The sequence below is a fragment of the Eufriesea mexicana genome, unplaced genomic scaffold, assembly GCF_001483705.2.
Source record: "Eufriesea mexicana isolate 0111107269 unplaced genomic scaffold, ASM148370v2 scaffold2467, whole genome shotgun sequence".
In the NCBI taxonomy this organism is placed as follows: domain Eukaryota; kingdom Metazoa; phylum Arthropoda; class Insecta; order Hymenoptera; family Apidae; genus Eufriesea; species Eufriesea mexicana.
In genome coordinates, this window is record NW_016910588.1 from 57735 (window position 1) to 85627 (window position 27893).

General features: G+C 29.6%; 1 protein-coding gene across 2 annotated transcripts in view; it reads right to left on the minus strand.

The window, feature by feature from the left end:
• Positions 1-27893, minus strand: part of LOC108550074 (4-coumarate--CoA ligase 1) — a 66825-nt gene that overhangs the window by 12660 nt on the left and 26272 nt on the right. The gene's annotated exons all lie outside the window — the stretch shown is intronic.

Here is a 27893-nt window from a genome sequence, read left to right on the forward strand (position 1 = left end):
CGATTTTATTATTTCAAATAGTTTATTATTTAAATAGTATGACTGAAATATATTTTGTGAGTTACTAGTTAAAAAGGTCTCGTATATTATTGTCCCCTCTACTCACAGTTATAATGGGAAATGCGTTGTTAGCTATTCCATGCCTATAATATTTTGTTTATAAATTCGCAATAAAGTGTTTATTCTGAAATTTTATACATTTCTTTCTTTTTTTAGTTTCTAGATTAAAATTTCGCAAATGGAAAGAAAGCCTGTGGGGTACTCTATTTTATTTATCTTCCTTTTCATATAGGAAAAATAATCTGTAACGACGGTTCCTTTTCGGTATTAAAGATTATGGAAGCATTAAGTTTTATTACTGACTCAGAACACATCTAAGAAATGCTACTGGAATTTCAAAAGCTTTCTGGATATCTGGGTACTTCCTCACTTATTTCTGTTTCAACAAGAACACAGTTAAAGTATATAAAATACCTAAATGGCGACAGCTAGAAAAAAAGGAACTTTAGCTACTTTTAAAAGGAAAAAGATGTTCCGTCTAAATCTTAAAATGGAAGAATGTTTCTTGTTAAATTTCGAATAGAAAATTTTTAATTTCGGAGGTAAAGAGTTGTTGATTTTAGAAATAACAAAGGAAATGTTATTAATCTGAAGAATAAAGTATGTTTGATTTATAAAATACAAAATTGTCCTTCATTTCAAAAACTTCGCGAGAACTTCCTCAAGAACATCGAATAATCTTAAAAAAAATTTTATTTTAGAAAATAACATTATTAATCTAGAAAGTACAAAATTTGTTATATTTAAAATATATATTATAAGATATAAATAAATTTTCTCGATTTTAGGAACTTTTCAAAATATTAAATATTGTTACAGAAAGTACGAATTGTCTTATTTCGTGCAAATAAAAGATGAATTCATTGTTATCAGAATTATCTTTATGGATGCAAATAGGTTGCGTTTTGTTTTATATATAATTAAGGTTATGTGAACTGTTTGTATGTCCTACAATGTTGTTAGTGTAGATATAAAGCTAAGAGATACAGTTGCAGGTGCAAATTAGAATTTTCGTCCACAGAGTCGTATTGTAAAGGCGTGTAATTACATTCCTGGGATGCTTTGTATGCTCAAAAATTTACGTTTCTATGGTACATCACAGTTATGAATTTACAGTTTACAAGATTATTCATAACGAACGCATGTAACTTCTTTACCTTATTTCAAAGATTACAATGTACCCCAATTTACAATATTTTACTGAAAAACAAAGTGATACTTGTATAATTAACAATCAGCTATTTTACATGTTATATTAATACAACATAATACAACAATCTGTATACTGTGAACAAAAAAATATTGCGAAAATATTTTATGTAGTATAAAATAATGCGAGTATAGAATAATATAATATTCATTTCTAATTAACAATATAAAATGTACATAATAAGGTATCTAAAATTTTGTGAAAATCAATACAACGATTTTATAATTTATAATTTTATAATTTATAACATTATATTTTTATATAAAGTTACGGTATGATACAAATTCAAATTTGATCGAATAATATTTTAGTTAGTGTTTGAAGATATCTAGCAATAAATGACAAACTAATTTCTTTAAATGTTTTTTTTACATTTGTGAATAGACTATAGGAAATATGATATAATAGAAATAAATCTGATGGTCAGTGGTAAATAGATGGTGAAGTTCGTGACATTTTATTCGAAAATTGCAACTAAATTTTTACATAACAATTAGCGTAATCACCAATTTCTTATATGCTTCATTTAAATTTATTAATGCACATATTTGACAAATAAAATTTTTTATAAAGGTGACAACTTTTCATTTCTGCAATTATTATTAAATTTATTTCCATCGCAATATTTTCAACATACTTCTACTTAATCCCTCCAAATTAAAAACTTCAAACGCAAACAATAAAATGCTAAAATCAAGGTAAACTTTTAATCTTTTCCAGCATTCTATTCCATCGCAAAAATGGTATACAACTACTAATCAAATCAAAATTAATAATTAACATCTGTATGTAATATATAAAATATATATAATAATAATAATTATCTGTATGTAATACACGAATAACATACAAAATATAGTGTATTAAAAGGAATCATCTAATACTTTAAAAGCTTATGGTATTCATTCAATTAAGTAAATACCTAATTATCTAACAAATTCTACAATTTCTTTTCCAGCCAATTATTTATGAACATTCAATATAGTGAGTTAGTTTTTTGTCCAGAATGTTGAATGTAAATAGAGAAGTTGTATTGGAAGAACATTGATATAAAGTTGTTTTCATTTTCTTACTCGAGTTTATTGAATTAATCTTTTGTAGCCACTTAAAAATCATGTAATGAATTATGTACGTTCATGTAATTTATGAAAGTAGGAAGAACAAACCAGAGAGATTAGGCTTAGATCAGTTATAATTGAGTTGCAATAGTGAAAATAGGTGTGAGGGTGTGAATGCGAGAAATTAATTAGGTTTATACTTAATATTTGTGTTTGATTATTTTTTGTAATTAAATAAAGAATTGTCTTTTATTGTTATTGATATTTCATGCACCACTAACATAATATTCTTAATTAAATGTATAGAGGTATTTTTCCATACACATTCCGAAAATCGAAGCTCCCATAACAATTTCCCCACAGCTATCACCCTCGTACACCTTGATAATCGATCTCAAGATTACGGTGATCGTTTTCAGCAGCGAAGACAGAGAGCTGTAACAGGACGGCTGATTGGTTCCGTGGTGGTATTAGCTTGAACTTCCACAACTGATTGTACGATAGTACGATAGGACCCAATGTGTATTCAAGCGTGAGAGGATATGTGGATTTTGGATTCTACAGATGGCATTTGCTGAAATAGATTGTTCGACGAGAATCTCGATGGGTTCGTTTGTTAAATGTAATTCGTCTCTCGCACGATCAAATTCATCATTCTGTCTTCTTTTAGCCGATTTTAAGACATCATTAAAGGACAGTTGTATTTCTACTCTGCTTTTTTAAGAAGCCAAATAATATTTTATGTATTATTGAAATTTTGTATATTTTTATTCTATAGAAATTATTCATTTGGATTGGATAATTTCACTTTTTTCTGGTTAAACTATTTTGCCGAGTAATGTCTTTATTAACTTAATTAAATTTCAGTAATGAAATTTATGACAGATAAATTTATCATTTTTTTTTACGAAGTTTTAAATTTTCATTCCTTTTACAGAAATATCTGTAATAAAATTAATTTTGTTTTGGAACAAATTAATATTCCTATAATTCACTCTATATTACGTTACATTATGTTGTATATTTTAGTAAATTATACTTAAATTGTATACCTAATTATGTTATACCCTCAGTATTTGTAAAAGTTTTTAGGTTCAATATTTGCAACATCTACGTTTCTAATTATGATAATGTTATGTTACATTACATCACATTTAATTATATTTTTATTTTTATTTTGCGTTTTTAATTTTCTGCCTCTTTAAATACTATACTTTTATCAAAAATAATCGGAATATCCACGTCCTTTTAATTATGACAACAATTGTATTATTATTTATATTAAATTACAATTTTATTACAATTATCTTAATTATATTATGACAATAATTGTACAGAGCAAATGAAAAATAATTATTAAAAATTTCCTTTTGTCATAAAGGTAAAATTCCACAACCAATTAACCATCATATAAAGTAATTTCATTCCCTATCAACATTAATACAGACATGGATAAATCGCGAATAGAGGCGAAAGATGAAAAATCGCGACAAAGAAAAGCAATTGGTGGAAAATGATTTTTCAACTGTGTCTGAAACACATGACCGCGTGTTATTTAGCCAAAAATGAAACACGAGTCTGCGGCGCTTATAATATTAAATTATCGTGCAGCTGCGCAGAGGCGAAAAATCGGATAAATTGGAAGGAAAGCTCGATATCACGACGGAAACGTCTCGTTGACAAATTGTTTTCCTTCGGTATCGACTTGGTGGCCTGCAGGGAACATGGGCGAAAGACGGAAAAATATTTTTGTTTTCACGTCGTAGAAATGGAACGATACGATTTTACCTTGACACGAACTGGGAAACCAATTCTCCCCGTAAAACAGAGTTCAATGGAGACTTAATTGCATACGTCGACAGTTAACCATTTGCCTTATTATATCGAGTCACTTTTGTACCAAGGATTATAATTTCACTTTGATAAAGGTAGATAAATATTAATTTGACACTTTCACTTCAGTCTCAATTCATCATACTGAAGATTATCGAATGATAATTGTGAATAATTGTAATTATCAATGCAATACGATTAATATATTAGTGTGCTACTATTAACACAATAATATAATTGTGAATAATTACAATTATTAGTAAAATATAATTAATATATTAATATTTTATTATTAATCTATAATAATATAAACACATAAACTGTTTAATAACATTAATATAGTATGTAGATACAATTATTAAAACAAATCACATGTAATATTTCGATATTATTAGATAGGATTATAATAGAAAGTAGCAATCTTAGGCAGCTTCTAAAAAAGCCATAAGGCAAAGTCGAGTAAGTACAAACCGTATGCACCTCGTTCAAAGTGGAATACAATTAATATATTATTGTACCATTATTAATATAACAATATAATTGTGAATAATTATAATTATTAATAAAATATAATTAATACATGATAATATAAGCACATAAAATGTTTAATAAGATTAATACAGTATGTTGATACAATTATTAATACAAATACACGTACTGAAGGTTACCAAATAATAATTGTCAATAATTGTAATTATTAACGCAATGCAATTAATATATTAGTGTGCTATTATTAACACAACAATATAATTGTGAATAACTATAATTATTAATAAAATATAAGCACATAAACTATTTAATAATATTAATACAGTACGTAGATACAATTATTAATACAAATCACACGTAATATTTCGATATTATTAGATAGGATTATAATAGCAAGTAGCAATCTTAAGTAGCTTCTAAAAAAGCCATAAGGCAAAGTGGAGTAGACACAAACCGTATGCACCGCGTTCAAAGTGGAATAACAGTAACACAGTAAAAAGAAATGGTACACTAACTTTTAATGTGGTGCTTAGAGAGAGGAGGCTTCAATCTATACAATCATTGTAGCTTTAGCTGAGAAAAAAGTTTGTTATAGATTTGGCAGTCATTTAAAGTCTTTCATTTTTCGAAAAAAATCATTTCTCGTTTTCTTATTTTTCTTCAAGTGTGAAAAGACATTTGAAAAATTTTAATCGAAGAATGTTAAACTACAGACTTCAACCTTTAAAATGGTTCCATGATTGTGCGATTATTATTAACGAAGTTACAGCAGTTCAAATATTGCGTGCGTTCCGATCAAGTGTCCTAACATACTTGGCTTGTAGTTTACCTCATCCAAATTGCAATAATAAAATTTAATTAAATTAATATATCCATTAGTTAATTATATATATTAATATATTACACAATCATGACTGAATGTTCATATTTAAATTTGAACTATTGATTAAATTATTTATATCCGTAATAATGAAATAAATATACCTACAATTTATTAATATATATTAATATATTACACCATTATAATTTAATGTTTATATTTAAGTTACTTACTTTTAATTATTAATACATAACAAGAATGTGGAGAATAATATTTACATAAGTGCAACAAAAGAAATACTTAGAATATATAAAGAAAAATAACATTTCTCTTTACCTTCAGATTTTAATTAACATACACGTGTAAATATAATTAATATAAATATAATTAATATGAAATGTATATAATTACAGCTCCACCTATCCATATACGTATAATCTTTTACCTAACTAATACTGAATTTGTCTATTATACTATATTTTTGATAGTTTTCCTTTTCTTTTTGTTAAGAAATTACAATTTACATATTAATTTCATTTCAATTAGTTATCACATTTTAAATATTGTCAGATTAAATGTATACGTAATTCGAAATCGCTAAGGTTCGAAAATATTTTAATGCATATCTCATTTCACTAAAGTACCATGCACGTCAATCGTTACTCTTCATGATTTTGCCAATATTTAAACGGAAGGATTATCGTATAATTATTCTTCTCACCTGTGAAGTACGTAGAGACGTAATTTATGAAAGTATAAATAAATAAATGAATAAAGAAATAAAGAAATAAATATCCAATTATTTATGTAATTATAGTTAATTACAATCCAATGATTTTGATTTAAATCAACTGTCATCGGGTCAATGTTTGTAACAGCAGCTAATCTTTAAATCGAAGTCTTCTGATCCGACCAATTCCAATTTACATGATCGGCACGAAATTTACAATTCAAATTGTGCAGTTTCGGTTTAAACGTTCTTAAACGAGAATACAGAAGAAGGGCTTGTGAATATTGATAGGAGGAAAGAACATCTGTTAAATATATTCTTATATACGTGATGTAACAAACGAAGCACAGAGTAATAAAACAATGATAAAAAATTAATTACATTTTTAATTTCTAATTACATTTTCAATATAATTCATAATTTTCAATTTGTAATTTCAAATTACATTTTTAATATATTTATAAATATTCTTAAATTATAAATATATTTATATCTATATCAGCATATTAAGTTCGGAAAACGTACACAAAATCTGGAAAACATTTATAACAACTATTAGTACTACAATCTGAATGGAAAAATATTATCTCAAATAGAATGAAAATTTTTTACCTTCAATTATTAAGAATTAATACCAAGACGAAGAAATAAATTTTTTCTTGTTATGACTGCTGAGCTATTAAATTCATTATTAATACAATATACTTTCTAAAGCAATACAAAATAAATAAAAAAACTTTGTACCATAACTTTTTTAAAATAATTATTTGAATTAAGGAAGTATCAGCATACACATTTTTTCTTGTGTTTCCCATAATTTCCAGAAATATTTTCTTATAAAAATTTTAAAATAGGTTCTATCCCTCATTTCCATACAACAATCAAATTGATATTTATTTCATAAATATGCAATAACAATATATTTTAATTGACGCAAAATTAATTAATATAGAATAAGAATTAATATGCAAAATTAATTAATAGAAGATAAGAATTAGTATACAAAATTAATTAACAGAAGATAAGAATTAATAAATAAAATTAATTAATGGAAGGTTAGAATTAATATATAGTAATTAATTAATATAGGAATTAATAGAAAAAATATGAAACTTATGGGAGTTATACAATGACGGCGGTGTAGGTTGACTCGAAATTTAGATTACCCGCAGGTTATTTCGCGCTTGTTAAACATATTAATATTTCTTGACAATCTACACGCTGCTGCATCTCCGTCTGAAATCCTATTGGAAATCCTTCAAATATTCCTGCAGGATAGTAAAGTGGTGAAACGTGAAGTAGGAATCCGTTCTTGGAAGTCGGGGTACTGAGAAATCGCTGTTCAGGTTCAGTCGACGTAGATGTGAGATTGGATTGAAGATCTGTGCAGGATGTATACGAAACGCGCTTCCCACACGATGTGGCCAGATCAGCGTGTAAATTGTTTAGCACCAAAGCATTTATTATCGGATTCAATGTGAATCGGATTAAAGGTGAATCCGTTACATTGGCTAATGAAAACCTTGTTAACAGCTACATCTCAAAATTAGTCTTCAAGATGGTAAAGAAAGAGGAATGATATTGAGAATTTCATAATTTCATAATTTATAAATAATTAAAGCTATGATTAGGTTTCGAGTATCAAGAAATATATGTATTTCAGAAATGATAAAACGTATCTTATATTTACTTACAATCGTATCTAAGGATATTAATCAAATTTCTTGTTTATGTATAATATTTTTTCCAAGAGGTGCAAGATGTATTCAATTTTGTTTAAACAAATCAAAAATTGCATAATGTAATTATTCGTCTCAATAAACAGACGAGTGTCGCAGCTTAATCAGTTTTATTAATTTATGCATTAACAATAATGAGAAATTGGATTTGCATAATAACTTCATTTATATATAATATATATTTTATACAATCAGAATTTCGTTTGTCCAGAACAGAAGAAAATTACTAAGCGTATAATAATTATAATAATTAATATAATTACTTGTATAAGAAAATGATAAAAAATAAAGAAATGTACAATTTCAATTACAATAACAGTTACAATAATATTGTAAAGATTGGACGGCAGTAATCTTTATTCGTAATAGTAAATCAACAATAATATAAAAATGTGCAAGTAACAATAAAGATACAAATTATTATATAAATATTCGACCTACTGTAACAGTCACCGCGATATTACAATACTACAACTCTGTTCGACTTCGATTCTCAACTTCACAACTCAACTCACCACAACTGTCTCAGACTGCAACTCAGTAATAACTAACTTCTTTTCGTTCTTGACCAACTTTATATTTCGTTCTCACCATGCACACGCTTTTCGATGTTTCCCTTAAACATGGCCAAATATGGTCAGGGTTTTACCCAGTTCACCTGGACTTTACACCTTCGATCCTTACTTTCCCTGTAACTTTCGTAAAGTTCAGTGTACATTACACGGTGCATATGGAATATCCCGCCTTGGCATACTTAAATGAGCCGTGAAGTTGGTATTTCTAAGGTTTATAACACGATCGTAGAGACAGGCTATTTTCGAGTTGGAATCAAGGAATATTTGTGGGCAATGAAACAGATGTTCTTTTAAATCTTAATTTCGTCCACGCTCTATAACCAAAAGTCGTGTTATAAACCTCGGTAATTCCGAAGGGTTATTTCAAAGTTCCTCTCATAGTAAAAACTATGGATGCTTCGGACCTGGAGGAAGACCGTAACATTTGGGCAAAACCCGTGACCTCACGCCTGCTCAGGTATCGTCCCATCAAAAGAATGTGCGCCAAGGGCATAGAAGGGTGGTCACGACACTTAGGATGCCGCTGATTGGAAAATTAACATTTCTCAAAATAACCAATCAGCGCGCATCCTCGACATGCCAAGGCGAGGAATCAGAAATCAACAAAAATTGAAACAGTCAGATTCGAGCCTTCAAGGAGTCACCATCGAGAGTTCAATTAGTCAGATTCCAGCCTTCAAAGGGTCACCATCGAGAGTTCAATTAGTCAGATTCGAGCCTTCAAGCAGTGAACTTCGAAACTTCAAACAATCATAGTCGAGACTTCAAATAGTCATCAGCGAGACTTCGAGCAGTAAGAATCGCGACTCCGAGGAAAAGAATTGAGACTTCGACGAGTCAAGACGGAACAGATTAACATACGAGCTACTGTACAAATTTATCAGCGCTAGACCGTAAGACGTTTAGAACACCCCACGCGTTCCTACGAAGAAAATAACTTCGACTGCGATACGTGGTAACAGTTTACACGGTGGAAAAAGTGCGATATTACAATACTAACGTATATAAGTACGTATAGTTACTGATAGTACAATGACGAAAGGTTTCACAGGAGTATAACGCAGTAGAGATGAACAGTACTAAATGCATGTCATTCGCGTTTGGTTTTGGTATATATGCAGTTTTGTATGGTAGGAAAGGGGTACATTACGTTTTGAAGAATATCAATTGACTCCTGATTGATTGGTGAACTTGGGTTGCAATTTTGGGCGATAAGGTTATATTTATAGCAAATTGGAGAGACTCACGGTTGTGGTAATGGTTGACGTAGATTTTCAGTATATTTTTAATAATTAAAAATTAATGTATATTAATTTTTAGAATAATTTGCTCAGAATGACACCTTATTTTCGACAGTGACTATATATTTCATCTTAAAAACTATATACAGGGTGTCTCGGAGTTTTTTCGCCAAATTACAAGAACGTAATTTAAAGATCGAAAGAAGACAAAATTGTTATATAAAGTTTCCAAATAAGCGTTTTGTTATAGAGTAACAAAGAAATATTTTGTACGCAGATTTTAATATATATTGATGTAAAAATAAATGATGTCTCTAAGAAAGAATAAGTGAAATGGGTTTACATGTAATGAACGAAGTGTGGTATAGATTGTGTATATTTATATGATGCATGAAAGAAAAGAAAACAAATGAGGGAGTATTTGTTAGTTACATTTTGAATTGATGCAGAGTAAATGTGTGTACAAATGATGTGAGAAAGTGTAAACGTAATTAGTTATATTTTATCGATAATTCTTTCCCTGAGTTATGATATTGTTTAATAAACATATAATATTTGTCATTTAAATATAATATCCACGATAAACATTAGTAAACCTCGTAAAGATACGTGTACATGGCGAAAAAATATACTATATTGTATATTGTAGCGATACTACAATATTTTATTTAAACAAAGTATTTGTAGCTTCTTCGTTATGTGTCAAATAATTGTACATTCTTTACCATTACTAATAAAGTATATATTGTCCGTTCTAGAGCCATTTTATTCTTGCATCGAATGTCAACAACGGCCATGAGGTACAATCCAATTCCTTTGTCATGCAAAACGTCTGTTAAACAATCAACAACGCTTCCTGCAGATTACGAATAAAGTAGATCTTCAAGTTTTATAGACTTAACGATAGAAACATGATTCAAAAGCTGATGAATTTTCCTCTGAGCTGATCTTCACCAAAGCGTGAATAGCAACTATATAATTGAAGGTGCTTTATAAAATAGTGAGAAATTACAAAATTATAATAATATATTATAAAATATCAACAATACATTGATATATTGTTGAAGGACTTTTCATGCAAAATTTGTAATTAAATTTCTACTTAAATATAAATTAAAATTTTTAATGGTAAATTTACATTGTCAACTAAATTATCTTCCTTTATTATGTTTTTTATATATCGATATCGATTGCTATATTTATTGGTGTTGTAATTTCTCAAATGAAATTGCAACGTTTATTAAAATGCGTAGAGAACTATTCGTATACAGTTCTATAGCCACGAAATTTATAATGTTTATTATCAATGAAAGGTACAGATATACTTAGAAAGATATGTGCGTGTCCTTGTGAATTATAATAGCAATCCTTACTACTGCATCGTGTTTGAGACTGAGAGTTTCTAGAAAACAGAGGGTCCTTATAAACTAAAATCTGAAGCACGACCGCTCAATCGGGAAGGTCCACGAAGATCTAAAGTCATTATTGGCCTGCAACATACCTGACATCATATTTGCAAGCCTACGGTTTATTACAACAATTAGCATACATCTAATTCAAGTAAATTAGCTTTTTATTTTCGAAAAGACTATCAAACACATTTTCCGAATTCTACTTCATAAACTTAGTTTTGGACAGTTTGTATTATACTATGAGTATGATTACGTATCGCGACTAATTCAAGTAAATTAACTTTTTATTTTCGAAAAGACTATCAAACACATTTTCCGACTTCTACTTCATAAACTTAGTTTTGGACAGTTTGTATTATACTATGAGTATGATTACGTATCGCGAAACAGTTTGCAAATGCAATAAGATTTTAAGATTTACTACTCTATTTCCTGGAATTATTACTTTATTTTTTCAGTTGCATTTTGCTGGTCCTAATAGTTGGTCAAAAGCATTTAAATGCAATTAGTAACCATAAAATTAATTTCTATATTTCCTTAACATATTTATCGACAAAAGAGAATATTGAATGAGAATATAAATAAACACTTAAACTATAACACAATTGTCATCATATATTATCAATATTATTAATATCAACTTCTGTTTATGCCGTTAATATCTACGAAAATTTTCACATATACTTTGCATATCACATCCTGGATATGGTTACATGTAGTAGACTATTGAATGTCCTCTTTAAAATTGGTATATCGACAGAATTTTATGTTAAAACATAAAAGGTGTAAAATAAACCCTGTTTAAGTTTCATTAAGCATGATTTAAATTTTGCACCATTTGTGCGGTTAAGTGTTGCCAACGAGAAAGAAAAGACAGCGTGACAGCTGACAGTTCAGGATTATTATAAATGGAGCGTTTCACGAAAGAACAACTCGTCTTCGTTGTTAAGCAATATTTACAATTTTTAATTAAAAACCCGTTTTCTATGAAAATTACTTTTTGAATTATTCCGTGAATTTTGTGACATCCTATATAAACAAAATATTCGTAATTTAAATTCCACAATATTTCTTATATTTTACTTGATTTACATATTTGCTACTAGATTGCTAGTAGACTATTATATACTCATACGAAGTATAATAAAAAGTAAATTTAACAATGCGTAATTTAATTGACAAAACTATTCTTCGTACCTCATGATCTTCTTGATCACTTTCTGAGTACAATCAAGTCTCCTACAACACTGTATTTTTATAACACGATTTGCATATAACGTGGAAAGAAAATTGGGACAGTTCTCCTATAACACGGTCTCCTTATAACACGTTTTTCGTACAAGTACATTTCAACAACTCAAATGGCTTGAAAAATTGATTTATGGTAACACATAGTCCATATGATAAATTTTTGTATGCAGGTGAATGGAGAATTCATTGATGAGTCTACTTGAAATACATTTGTGAAAAAAAACACTGATAACAAATTCGTTTCAAACTTCAGTTATGATGTAAAAATGTATTGGATTTGGTCAAAGAATTAGAACGGCACTTAACACAAAATGATTCTTCAACGATGCACAATGCAAAATTTAATAGAGAATTTCAAAATTGCTTAGTTCCATAGAAAAAGGTTTTGAAAAACTACAAAATAAAACTATATTTGTAAACCAAGAAGAACATTTGCAAAGTGAGGGTGACTTTTGTCCAATTATAGAAAAAAGGGTTTGACTGCAAACATTTCATATGATGATGAATAATAAAACAATCTAATTGTGGTATCCTTAATGTATGAACCACATAATAGAAATATCTGAATTCGGATCAGATTGATATTTGTTTCAGAAATCAATATAAATAAGAAAATGTGGAATAACATTGATGGATAAGAGAACTTATGATAGAAAAGATTTTAATAAGTGCTTTGATAGGTGCTCAAAAGATAATTATATAAAACATAGTAATAAATCGTTTAATTTTACACGTTAGAATCCTATTTTAAATTAGGATACGTCACTAATATGTATAAAATTAAGTGTTCTTGTTGGAAACAATTTTTTTAATTTATAATTTTATTATACGAGCTATGCGATATATTCGATAAACCGAAATTCAAAAATATAAAAATCTACATATTGCAGGATACCATTTCCAAAGAAATCGCGAATCGATCATTGCTAACAAAACAAATTATAAACCGATCAATATTTTCTAGAAGCAAATGGAAAAGTTATTTTGGGAAGCAAAATTAAGTTGCGGGGTCTCTACGAAGAGGTGAAACGTAGATTAAGAAAAGCATAAGAGCATGGTCCTTGACGACCAAAACAGAGTCCTTAGAAATCAATTGTGACCAGCACGAGCGTGAGTCGTTCGGTGTTGGAAAGAGAGTTAAATTAGAGTGCGTCTTCGTGTGTTTTCGTTTCGTTATCTAGGTGTCCTTTTCCTAAGTTAAATTAGTTTTATGAGTTTTCTGTTTGTGTTATTCTGTTCTTGTTGTTTTCTCAATTTTTGGTGTCTTAAAACCTGTTTTCGTCATCCTACAACAATCACTGTTATTTCTATTATAAAATCTTATTTATTAACGGTATAAAGGTGTCCTTTTCCTAAATTAAATTAGTTTTATGAGTTGTCTGTTTGTGTTATTCTGTTCTTGTTGTTTTCTCAATTTTTGGTGTCTCAAAACCAGTTTTCGTCATCCTACAACAATCACTGTTATTTCTATTATAAAATCTTATTTATTAACGGTATAAATCGCAACTTGATACTTTGAGAACGCTGTTTATATATAGGACTGAGTTATGTACAATTTATTTATTTCTGAGATTCCATATAACGCGGTACGAATTCATTCAATTTGTATTGTGTCTGAGTTTCTTATAGCGCGGTTTCTATATAATGCAGCAGCAATTTCCATATAACGCGGTATAAATTGATCTGATTTGTCTTATTAATATGTGTTGTACATACAGTGGTTGGGTTATGTTTTACTGAAATAATGTCTCACAATCAGAATAACTATGCGTGCTTTCTTTACGGTAGCTTGGAAAGAAGTGATTTCCACCGTTAGGTTTTTATTTGAATAGCCAAAAATGCCAGATGTTGCTAGAAGCGTCTAGTAACATGAGGGAGATTAGGACTCTCCAACACTATGTTTATGACAACGTGGTTTACATAGAACGCATTTAATTAATTCATTCGATTAATTCTGACTTTCTTATAACACGGTTTCCATATAACGCGGTATGAATTAATCACAATATGCACATCCAATTAACATTGTATTAAAACCAATTGATTAATTGAATCTTCCCCAGAGTGGACTATTAATTTAATCCTAAAGATGCGACAAATGCAAAATTTCCTGTAATCCATTTAAATCGTATATCAAAATCGTAACAATAATCGAAACCAAAAGTACAAGTATTTCAACGACCGAACCTATCTCGTTACTACAGAATGATTCACATCGGGGCCATTGAATTTTCTTATCACTGCTGTAGGAATGGAACGAGTACGGCCCTGAAAGAATATTAACACGTTGAATGCCATGAGGGTCGCCGGTAACCGGTGATTAGTAAAAATACATAATCAGAGTAAATATCGATACTGATAAATTTTGAAATAGTACCATTGTTATTATAATGGTTCGAAGAAATTAATGCCATACAGAACATGCAAAAATAATTTTATTTATACAAAGAAAAGGTGAACCAAAACAGTCGGCATAATATGTCGCCACTTTTTTAGTGCAATTCTTTGCTCTCATTCTTCCTAGCTGATTTGAATTATTTTCATAGCACGCTTTGCAAAATCGCCTTACATTTCGCGCACTTCCAGGTTTCTTTTTAAATTCGTGACGACGTTTCTTCTGTACGTAATTGCTCGATGAAATGCAATCTTCGTCATCGGAACATTTCACTAAATACATCGCTAACTTCATCCTAAAATCAGGAATTGAAATATTTTATCGAGTTGCTTTTTAAACAATTGATAATGGAAAAAATGGTCTACAGCGCCTCGGGGGTCACCGGTGACCCCCGCCACGAAAAATACATTAAACGCGATTATACAACTCACCTTATCTGTTGTAAATAATATTTCAACATATGCATTGCACAATAGAAAATTCATCGTGACGCTACGGGCAGTCTCTGTAAAACTGGTATGGCATACAACGTGTTAAGAGTATTTGTAACATAGGACGAATGCGACCACGTACAAAAGGATCGAGTGTAAAGGATGTTTATGACAGAGTATTGCCAACGTTTACGAATACGTCCTGAGTATTTGAAGTACCTGGCTCACCAAAGTCGCATAGGAAATGCGTGACTGAGGAAGAAAGCCTGAGTATGAAAGAACACAGAGTGCAAGGTTAAATAGGGGTGCAAGGATGCGAGCGAGTGAGTTTAAGATCAGTTTAAAGTCAGTCAGTGTTTTAAAGTCAGTATGGAAAGTCAGTTTGAAGTCATCGGTTTTAAATCAGAAGTCTTAGAGCCTGTTGTAGAAAAGTTATTAAAACGTTGCATAGTTACTATTGTATCACATTAATCTGTGATTCCATTAATAAAGCTTATTTTTGTTCCATTAAGTGCCGCAATATTATTCCAGTCGATCCCTCCCACTAGCGATCCAAAAGTACCCTGGTGACATATGCGAATTTTCAAACTTGTAATTCAATTTCGAAATGAAAATGTTTCAACCTCTGTCCAAAGACGTCGATATTCTATCGACACATTCTGTTCCAATTCTTGCGATACGAGTGACAAGTAGAACCATGGAGATCTCAGCAATCGGAACGTCTGTGAATCGAAGCAACTGTACTTCCTTGACGAAGAGTACGCACACGTGAGCAAGTAGCCGATGCATCTATCGCGGTAATCTTACGGCTAGCAATGTCTCGAATATTCACACACAGTCGCAGTGACCAGAGGAAGAGGTGGGAATGCGTTCTCGGAAATCACTGAACTGCCTGACTAGGAGTCGGTGTTCGGGGTTAGTTCCAGTGTGGATTCGGTGCTAGGGGTAGATGGGCCGGGGTATGAGAGCGCGTGCCACTCTGATTGTAGCGGCCATACTGGGACACACGAGCCACATACCGACGATTCTTGGTTTCATGCGGCGTGCCTAGACACCCTGAGAATACTTATGACTTGCTGGAGCGCCGCGACTCCGCGCTCTAGAGCTAAGGGCGCCATTTAAAAAAGTGTTTACGATTCGTCCCGAAAAACGCTAGAATGTACTGCAATTTAGCTCTCGATTAACAGTAATAACGAAACGCAAACGATTTCTTGTACAAAACAATTACAATTCGTGAACGCTTATAACTTGCAACTGGATTCCTGAAGTCTATGGAAATGCATACTTTTATTTAAAGAAGCAGTTGGGTCTGGACAGAAATATATTTTGCAATTTATTGATTCGTAGAAATGCACTTTTCATTTTGCACTCTTTATGAAATATTTTTGTTTTGTACTTAAAAACATGTGCAATGCGTTAAATAGGTATTTCGTTCTCGTGTAGAACATTTGATTAATTTAGAGTATTAGTAACTCTCGTTTGATACCTGTACAGAGTCGATACGTGTTTATGTAATTTTTGTTAACTATGCACACGTAAAATTGTAATCTTCGACTGGTTGTATTTCAAATTTAAATAGTTTATTTCATTGTTCGTTATAATCAAGAGTCGTACGAATAAGAATTTCTGATTTAATGACGGAAATTCAAAGAGGTAGGATACATCGAAAGGTTTTACGCATATAAAATCATTTTTATTCTTATTTACGGAAAAGCATTGTTAATTAACACCATCCAATATGAAAATAATAATTTATAACTTGTATTACGATACATACGTTAAAATATTGTTAACGTTGTTTCATTTTATTTCATGTTAGCATATTTTTCATGCATGTTTATGTTTATGCTGCATGAATATTCGAAGTTTAGTTATAACTAACATGTTACAGTCGAATTTTGTATGATTCTGCTACAATGCTTTTGGGAAAATTAATTATTATCACTGAAACTACGAACATGTAATGAATAACTATACAGGGTGCTCCATTTGAAGTTTCGCACTGAATTATTTCTTACTGTAATTCGTTTCAAAAAATGTTTTAAATGAAACTGGCCTTATTTTAAGGGGGCATTTTATGATTATCATAAACTTTTGTTAGATAAACGTGCTTCAGAGATTTTAAGTAGACCTTAGTCTTATTTAATGGAACTGTATATATTTTTCTAATGCGAGAGGATAGTATATTTCAGAGTGAATTTATTGACCTGTAATACTATGGTCTTTGAAGGTAGATCAAGGTCATTTAATGCCGTTTGAAGTTTACCTTTGATGTATACTTAAAACTTGTTCTTTATCTGATGTATTCAAAAGGACGACCTCCAATATCATTACACTGATTAATTCTGTCCGTAAATGATAGTTCTACGTCCTCGATGTTCCTCCTCCTAACCCAAAACCAAACTCGTATCGGCAATTCCGTTAGGCACATAATGAGCCATGGTAAATGTAAATGAAGAACGCGTAATGCTTATGAGATTATGTCAAACGCTTTATCTAATTATACTCCATCCACACCTCTAATTGTCTAAATCACACATAGTACGTTTATTCTTCATTAATTCCATTACTTAAACTTATATCCAATAATTCGTGTTATATTTAATAATAGTATTAATAATAATAAAATTAATGAAAAACACATAATTGAAATGAATAAAAAGATATCAAAGACGTGTAAGGAAGAAGATAAAAGAAGTGAATATTAAAAATAAAAATTGTGTATTAAAAAATATATATTTCGCCATGTTATAATTCACCAGCTCTCTGTTAATTAGATTCATTTAGCTTATATTCAATCATTCTTGTTATATTCAACAACAGCAACAATAGAGATTATAACAATGAGTAATAATTAAAATAAACAGTATAATATGAAAAATATTGAAAAAATAGACTATAGAAGTAGGTATCAAAAATAATAATTTTATGTTAAAAGATATGTCTCTGCTTAAGTTAACTTAAATAATTTTTTGAATCAATTTATTTGCCAATATACCTATTACTTGTATTGTTTACGACTGTGTAAATACATAATGTAAAAGAAGTTTATGTTATGTTATACTATACTATATGTTATACATACTGAAAATAAAATTTTTATACTAAAAAGTACATCTTATTATTAGTCAATGTTAATTTAAATAATTTTACTTGCAAATTTATTCACCGATACAACTATTATCTATTATGCCACCTACGACTGTGTAAATATGTTGCGTAAAGACAGAAAAATATTACATTGCCATGTTCCTCGATTCCTATAATGCAATATGTATAGAAATACAATGCTTGAGGGAAACATTCTTAATCTCTGTCTCATATACTTTTCCATGGCGCATATGTAGTTTGAAAATACGTCTTTTTCTTTCCCCCCTCAAATTATTAAGAGAAAAACCGTATCCATTGAATGTGTAGAACAAGTGGTAGAGACAATGGGGTAAATGAAGAGTTCACACCACGTACTTGAGATTAGAGTGCAAAGACTAATCTGATACATGAAGTGTGAACAAGAAGAAGAAGAAGTCAATTGTTGGAGAATAAAAGAGAATAAAAAAGAACATTACCAAAAAATTATAAAATTGAATTAATAATTTAAGCAATAAATAAATAAATTAACTAATTTAATGAACTATTTATTAATTTAATAAGTATGACAATGAATTAAATCAGAATTAAACAGTAGACTGTGAGTTTGCTGTTCAACAATTATGTATTTATTACAAATTATAATACACACAAGTCACAAAATGATTACAATGATTAGGTATGTGTAGTGAAATTTCTTTTAATACTATTATTATCTCGTCACTGTTCATTTTCACACTTTTCATAACAAACCTGTCTCTTCTCACAACATATTGGCTCTGACCTATAACAATTGCACAATACCACGCATTCTAGATCTTCCATTCGTACTTCCAAAAATATACATATCTACATTCGTGCCATCACTCAACCTCACACACTCGCATTCACACTGACAAAATCCAAATCCACGTAGACGCTATATATCGAGAAAAAAATAATTGAAGAAAATATTATACATGGAAGACGTAGAAGATATCCAAAAGTGCTAACTTGTTGATAAAAATAAATTGGTTATATACACATAAGATCAAGAATAAATCTATTTTGTTTTGAATTTGAAGCAATTGTTGCAAATAGAGGATACTCTGAATTAAGTCAAAACGTTCTCAAATATTTTCCATAGAAAACTATCCAAGAAAATATCTTTTATGAATGAAAACAATAAGAAAATATATTGATAATACATTGAAAAAGACAAGTTATTTTAAAACGAAATTATTTTCCTCGTCGAAAGTAAATTTCATGTCTTTATTTTGATAAATAACACTCCACACGTGTGAGAAAATTCCAATGCAGTACTTGAAACAGGAAATAATACAAAGGAGAAATACAAAAATTATTCAGCCATAGCACGAGAATGCATGGTAGAGATTGAATTTCTTCTTGAGAGATTTCTTTTCAGTGAAAGAATGTTAAGCAAATATAAACATCCAGATATTCGCAGAAAGATCTTAAAAAAACAGTCCAATTAAATAGAACCCTTTAGAACTTTTATTTTCTACAAAAGTATGATCCAAAGCATAAGACGGTATATTATAAGAAGATTAATGCACAGCAAGGTTTCTCAACATACATATGTATTGCACCTTAATATCGGGTGTCTTTAATGCATCGCAAAATGGCAGTCCTTAATCCTAAATTTTCTCCATAATTAAATTTAGGTAAGAAAGAATAAGATTTATTTACTTATTATAAATTAATTATTTGTTATATATTCAAACTGATCGAAATTATAATAAATGGAAATTTGTCTCAATTGATCTGAATAGAGATGTATTAAATGTTACACTTTACATGTAGAAGTACTCTGAGAAAAATATAATTTTATTTTCTGCATTTTATTTTAAACTAGTACGTTAAGAAAAATAGAAGTAACATCATACATTGTAATTGGAAACATATTGTTACGAGATTTTCATATCTACCCGGTATTCGGTAAGTAAAAGAGCGGATCGTAACTTCAAGGTAGAATAATCCAACACCTTCCAGAATGTTCGGACAAAATAACAATCGGCTGATGATTATAAAAAGGGATGTCTTCCACCAAAGTTCAGAGAAGAGCTGTCAACATTTCAATAGGGTTAAATCTATTCAGCGACGTGTTCATTGGAAACCTTCGGCAATCTAGCGATCGAACTTGTAGAAAAGTAATTGTAAACACAATCCATAACAATATAATAAAAGAATACCCAGAGAAAAAAATTAAATTGTTTGTAATAACTTTTTTATATCGGAGTTTTAAAAATTTTATGACATAAATATTTGAGTGACGATATCACAACAAATTCATTAAGGTTGTACAACTAACTGATTGGAAAATAGTGTTATAAAAATTATAAAAGTTATTCACGTATCTCAGACAAGGAATATTCTCTTTCAAACTCCAATTAAAAAAGAAATGTCGTAGATTTAAAAGATAAATACATCAAAATGATATACATTGTCAGACATATATATTCTTTTTTCTTCTTCAAATACTATAATACAAATATAGTACATCCAGTAATAATACAATATGTTAAAGATGAAAAACAATGAATTACATTAATTTTTATTTATTTCTCCTTTTCATAAATCTTGTAAATTAAAAATGATTTCACTCGAAAGTCAAACTTTTGAACAATGATGTACGTTTTATATGCTAGCAAAAGTTGCTTCGATATGTATGTACATCATAAATCACTCAATTTTACATAAAACAATTATTTCTAAGGACGTCATAGCGAAACTATAGGATGAAAGAACAAATAAAACTAATTATATCAAATTAAAAAACATTTCTATTCTTAAAGTGCCTTTTCAAAATTTGGTTTATCTACTATTTTGATAATTAACACGTTTTAATATATTCTACTAGTTTATCACAAAATTTATGACAGGAATTTATAAATATTTGTATTTATATTTCAAGAAAATTTATAACAGGAATCTAAAAATATTTATACATAATTTACGATGTATGAAACGTATGAATGAAAATTTATTTTGCATATTGTTCACTTATCGTGTGTGATGTATAAGTAAAAGCTAAATTCATTTTACACGTCAAATGTAATAAACAAAATAGACAAAAGGTTGATCAGGATAGTTATTAAAAATGTTTCACAAACCAATCGTTTTTCGACTATTTTATTTCAGCATATTTGTTTCTTTTTCCTACTTTCTTTTTTTTTTTTTTTTTTATACAGAATGGTGAGAGAATTTAGTCTGTCTAAAAATGGAAAATATGTTCCTATTGTTTAAAAAATGGCACAGCTGTAGCAAGTTTCTACAATATTACTCTTGCGAAAAAAATATGGTCCAGGAAATCTTATCGTTTTGAACCACTCGTTTGTTATCTTTAGTATTTTACTTGTGATTGTAGTCAGGAAAGAGATATGACTTGTTCCAGTTACGTGAATCATCCTGTACAATACGCCTCGTACACTACCAACTCCACTATCGAGTCTTAATATTAATTCCATAGAACACTTGTGGCCCGAAATTTGAAAAATACCAAAAATTATGAAATAATATCGAAATGAGTATTAAGATATAGAATTTTATATGAAAAAAGGCAACACAGGAACAATTATATGACATAGAAATTTGATGCAGACATGTTATTGATGCCAAAGAAAATTATTTTTAAATTTCAACCTTTTGTATTCGCAGACTTTTTCATTATAGGGAAATGGCAGATTGAAACTTTCCTGCCACAAGATCGATGACATTTTTGACAATAACATGGAAAGAAATTGTACACACCTGATACCCTTTTTACACAATGAAAGTAAACCTAGTGAAAAAGAATAATATAAAGAAAATTCATGTTGATTAGCAGAAATATATAAAATATATTGTTTCAAAGGACGTAAACTGTACAAACAATAATTATTACATCACCAAGATCCAGTAATTCCGATCTACTTATATCCGGAATTAAGTTTGAAATAATTACTATATTTAATGTAGCAAATATATATAAATAAATATGAAGTATTTAGTATTTATTGACTGTATCTATTAAGTCTAATTTTAAATAAAAGTATTACTTAAAGAATCGTTTATAATTAAACTAAATTATAATTAAAATTGAATGAATTTTGATTATTTATATAAATTTGTAACAAATGTGATTAAAGTATCAATGCCAATGTTAATAGTATATTTTAAATTTGAAATAAAAGTATTACTTAAAGAATCGTTTATAATTAAACTAAATTATAATTAAAATTGAATGAATTTTGATTATTTATATAAATTTGTAACAAATCTGATAAAAGTATCAATGCCAATGTCAATAGTAAATTATATTATTTAATAATAATATTATACTTGGTAATAATTTATAATTATAAAACTTATTAGATACTCCTTATTTTTTCCTTTTAATTACAAACTAATTGTAAGTCAAAAAATTGTATATCACCAATTACAACCCTTACATATACCTATATATGCATATATCGTATAAATAATCGAAGTATCCATTTCCTGTTAATGTTACCGACAGATAATACGTCAGGTATAGTATCAAAAATATCCCTAGTCCTCTGTGTGGAATTATTTCAACGAACACCACGAGCAAAGGCTAATTTAAAATAACATTAACCTTCAACCCTCCCTGCACCGAGACGCGAGCACAAAGAAATATTTTCCACGCGTGCATTACAGAACGGAAATTAAATTTCACTTTTAAAATTCATTTCGGGACTTCTGTTCGAGGACAGGTTTCAAAAAATCTGAGACGGGTGCACGGTTGGCCTGCATTAATTTACGCAACAAAGAGCACTTTTATAATATGTTGGGGTGAGTTTGAAGGTTGGAAGAGATCGCATGGGGAAAGCTTTCTCTGCCGTTACGTAAGCCAGTTTTAACCGACTTCTCAATACGCTAACTCTACTTATGTACAAATTTCAGTTCAATCAAAGAGGTGCACACTTTTCCACATAGCAAACTCTCATTTCGGAGAGTGTTTACAAATGGTTAAATATGGTTATTTAAATAAGAGAAAAATTCACGGACTTTCAACCTGAAATGAAATTTACACAGACAGAAAGTAAAACTTACAGTTGCGTTTGCTCAAAAACCCAGCGTTTCTCCCATCGCGACTGCAATGAAACGCATAAAATTTACTAAATATAATATTAAGAGCTTTTCTTTTTCCCGAATACGGATTTTGAACATGGTTTTACGAATAATTCTATATTACATAAAAATTTCTCTTAGAGCAAATAGAGAATAACCGACGAACAATGATTTAAAAGTCAAATATTTCTAACAATGAAGTAACATGAAAATTCTGATTTTTTTAAAACTTTGTGAGCTTGTTTGAGATCTCAAGAAGTATAGTAACTGTTCCTTTATTGGCTACAATTCGGACTCGTTCGGTGAAAATACATTTTATACGTATTTAACTGTTTCCCTATTCATTTATATATCTTATAAACTACAGTAAATATGAAAAAATGTATGAAAGGAGAGAGAGAGCTCTTTCCTTATTCGTTTATATATCTTAAAAACCACGGTAAATATAAAAAATCGTATGCCATGAAAATTTATTAGTTTTTACTAGATTTTTCGTGATACCTAATGTCTTTACAAGTTCCAGAAAAGCAAATATTATTCTATTTTGCAGAAAATATTTGAAACTGTACCAGATATATGGATAGAATATAATTTACAATATAATTACATTTCTTTATTCCTTCACAATAATTTCCTAGTGATTCTGTTAATTTTTATAACTTACAGTTTGCGATATTATATATACAGAGTGTTCTGCTTAAATAGAATCCGTAAAATATCTTTGAAATTGTTGATGATATCAAAAACTGATTTGAACAAAAATTGAATAATTTAGGGGGCACATAATTTGAGGTGATTTAGGTTTTCTCTAGTTCAACAACATACGTAAAGGAATACATAAAGTTCAACTTTATTTTTTCAAGTGTAATCATGTATTTTATTTTCTTTTCTTTTCTTTATGTGCATACTGTTTACTGCGAAAAACCTTTGATTTGGAAAATATTTTAATGTGAAAATCGGGCAGTGATATCAGTACCATCCTAAAGTTCGTATTTGACATATTTTATAATCACAACTATCGTGTTACAGCTGAAATATCTGCTTATATATTCACCTTCTAGAATATCTGTAATAATGAAAATGGGATACACCTATTTTGGTTATCGGTTGAATGTGTCACATTTGCAAATTAGATTGTTTAGCATGGTTTGACAAAGAGATCCCAGTGGAATACAATGAGACCAAGTAGAACAGAACGATAGCGACTGGTGCTGCGAACTTCAAAGCATTGGCGTAGACGTAGACACAACTTTGCGGAATTAGCCATTAATACAAAAGAAAAATTGTGACGACGCAATCAGCTCGATTAGAGTGTCACAGAAGACGATAACAATTCCTGTTTTGCCTCTGTGCTATCTATTTCCTCCGTAAAGATAGCGATATAGAATGAAAAATTGGCGTTTAATATATCACAGGGAAATCAATACGTGTGCGTGTGTCTATATGTATACAGTAATGATAGAGTAACAATATATAGCAATAATACTATACATATCATATAATTGGTTATATATATATTAACCTTTTGCACTCGACGATTTTTTGGCTAAAGAAGAGTAGGAGTTCAAAGATTTTCTGCTATAAAACTGACGATATTCTTTTGAGCAGTAAGTAAGAAATTGTATAATAATTAACACGTAGAATTATTTGACTTCGATACCTCTCACACCGTTACATTATCTTAAATTTGACTCATTAATTAATATCGATCTTCGAAATTTTATCAAATGGCACCTCTCGAGTGCAAAGGGTTAACTTTGGCAAAAATGAATGGGCCATTAGTATACCTGTGTATACTCGGTGGATATTCAAAGTTGATTTTCTCAACAACGAAGCTTCGAATTAAAAAATTTTATTCTTCTGTTTTCCATTCGTTTCTGCATGTAGAATCATCACCGTCCCGGTTGATCTGCCGTTGCTGGGACACCCTGTATATTATATTTTATTCAATAATTTTTAAAAGAATTAAATACGAAGTAAAATATGGAGAAAAATTTTACAGAGCTGATATGACGATTTTGACCAATAAGTATTTAAACAGGAAGAGTGTGCACACCAGTTGTTTTACATACCTTCACTTTTGACGTATGCTTTTAAGTTCTGGGTGCAATTTGTTGACATACTGATAAAATGGGTTGCTGTTGGATTGAATTGACGGACACGTGTAATTATAAATTCAATAACAAACGAACAGATATTTATTTAACGATATGAGACGATACAAAATATAGGTACAGTATTTCCCTCTCTCTCTCTCCCTCTCTCTCTCTCTCTCTCTCTCTGTATGCACTATTAGGTATCACGGTTAATTTGAGATTGCCACCCAAGAGACGTTACGCCTTTAGCCTAACGATACTCCCACAATCTTTGTTATTGGTTGTTCACGCGTTATAGCCGAGAATTTTGAATTCCTATAGCCCACAGTCACATCGTCACACCTTTTTATTTTGTATTTAATTTGTATTCACCGATTCAGCGTTTACGCTATTGTTTTGAAGATAGTTGCATCACTCGTTATCGCTCTATTCCACTTGGTCTCGAATCCAGTTCAATGTCTTCGTCATGCGATGCTATATGGTCCAATTTGTAGATGTGACACTTTTGGCCAATAACAACAATTCCTGCACCCTATCTTTATGACTATGCCAGAGATGTGTTTATTTCACCATGATTAAACAGATTTATTGCATATTCCATTTGCATATCTACATTCCATCTACATCTACATAGAACGATACACGAGATTGTAATAGCATACCCTATGATATCCTGTATTTTGAGGGATTAACGTAATGTATGCAAATTTTAAGTACATATTTATTTTTGTACTTATCGATAGACGTTAAGAAACAAAGAAATGATTTGCGAATTTTTGTGTACCTTCTATCTTCTAAAATGCATAGATTAAAATTAAAAATTGTTGTAGTAAAATTAAATATTAAAGTAAACTGTACATCCTAGCAATGTGAGGAGCGATCCCATCCCCTGCGTTTTGTCTTTTGTTTCATGTTTTCTGGAGACGTCCTGTGACCTGTGTGGCCCTAAACAGGCCAGTTCTAACCAATCGCCCGTTCAATACAAATCTATACAGTTTTCCCACCATTTCCATTGATTACTATTCCTTTACGTTATAACTCCTTTAACAAACACAGACGTTACTCAAGACGTTTGAAAACGAGTTCATTGGTTATTAATGCATAACGCGCTATTAATTTTAATTTACGTATCTCAGAAGATGAAAATTATATAAAAATTCGCAAATGTTTACTTTGCCTTATAACTATTGTTAATAACTGTATATGAGTAGCTCATTTGTCATCGATTAATTTCCCAAAACATAATATAAAAATTTATTTTGGGTTTATAAAGTTAAGCTTCAAGTATTTTGGCACAAAATTTGTAAAAGGTAGAAATGGATTTAGTCACTTTGAACTATAAGCAGCTCACACAAGACACATCTTTGTTATTAATACGGTAGAATATTAATTGCAGTTTTAATTATTTTCTACAAATTTGTTCAGTTTATGGAAAAATTGAGTTTAACTAAATGATAGTACAGGTATTAAGAAATGCATCAATCTTGTTTAAAAATGGAGAGATTTTCCACGCATTTTTGTGTGCTAAACTCGAATCTGGCCATAAAATCTATATGTCATGTTGGCTTCAGGCGATGAATGAATAAAAAATATCGAGTTTTGAAACGTTTACAAAAAATTCCAAAGATAGCAATTTTTTCGAATGTTTTTATCAACAGCCTCATACAATTCTAACCATTCTCTATAAAATCAAATTTGATTTAGTATTATATGATTTCCTTTTTCTTTTCTATGAAATATATTGCTTTCGAATTACTCGAGAAACAATTAAAATCATAAAATGTATTATCACATACTGTATGACTGTACATGATTGTATAATCTTCTTATAAACTTGTTCCGGAAATTGTGTACGTTCACTGCATTCTGAAATTAATAGATTCATAAAAGATAATTACGCAGGTAACGGGTAATTATTAGAAGTAAACTATACATGGAGACGTAAGTTAAGTATAAACGGAGTACAGTAAATATGTGTATGTTCATACTTAAAATACTGAAGAAAGTATTAAGAACAGGAAAACATAAAATGCTCGGTACTATTAAAATAAAACTGGAAATTTCATTTATCAAAGCTGCCAACTGTTTCGTACCAAGTTTATTTTCTTCATTTCGTTTCCTGATAAGTGTAAATTCATTAAATTCAAAAATTTTCAATAATTAACATGATCTCATTTCTAGGTAAAAATGAAAAATAAATTTTTCCGAATAGAATATAAACAAATAAATATTAAAGTCATGAATAAGACTGTATAAAAATTTGAAAAAGTTCAATCACGTTTATTATTAACTATTATGTATATTGTTAACCAAAAATATAGAATTGCTTTTCCGCTTTTTTCTATACAAATTTTTTACTAATTCTGGTAATAATTTAAAATTAATTCCATTGT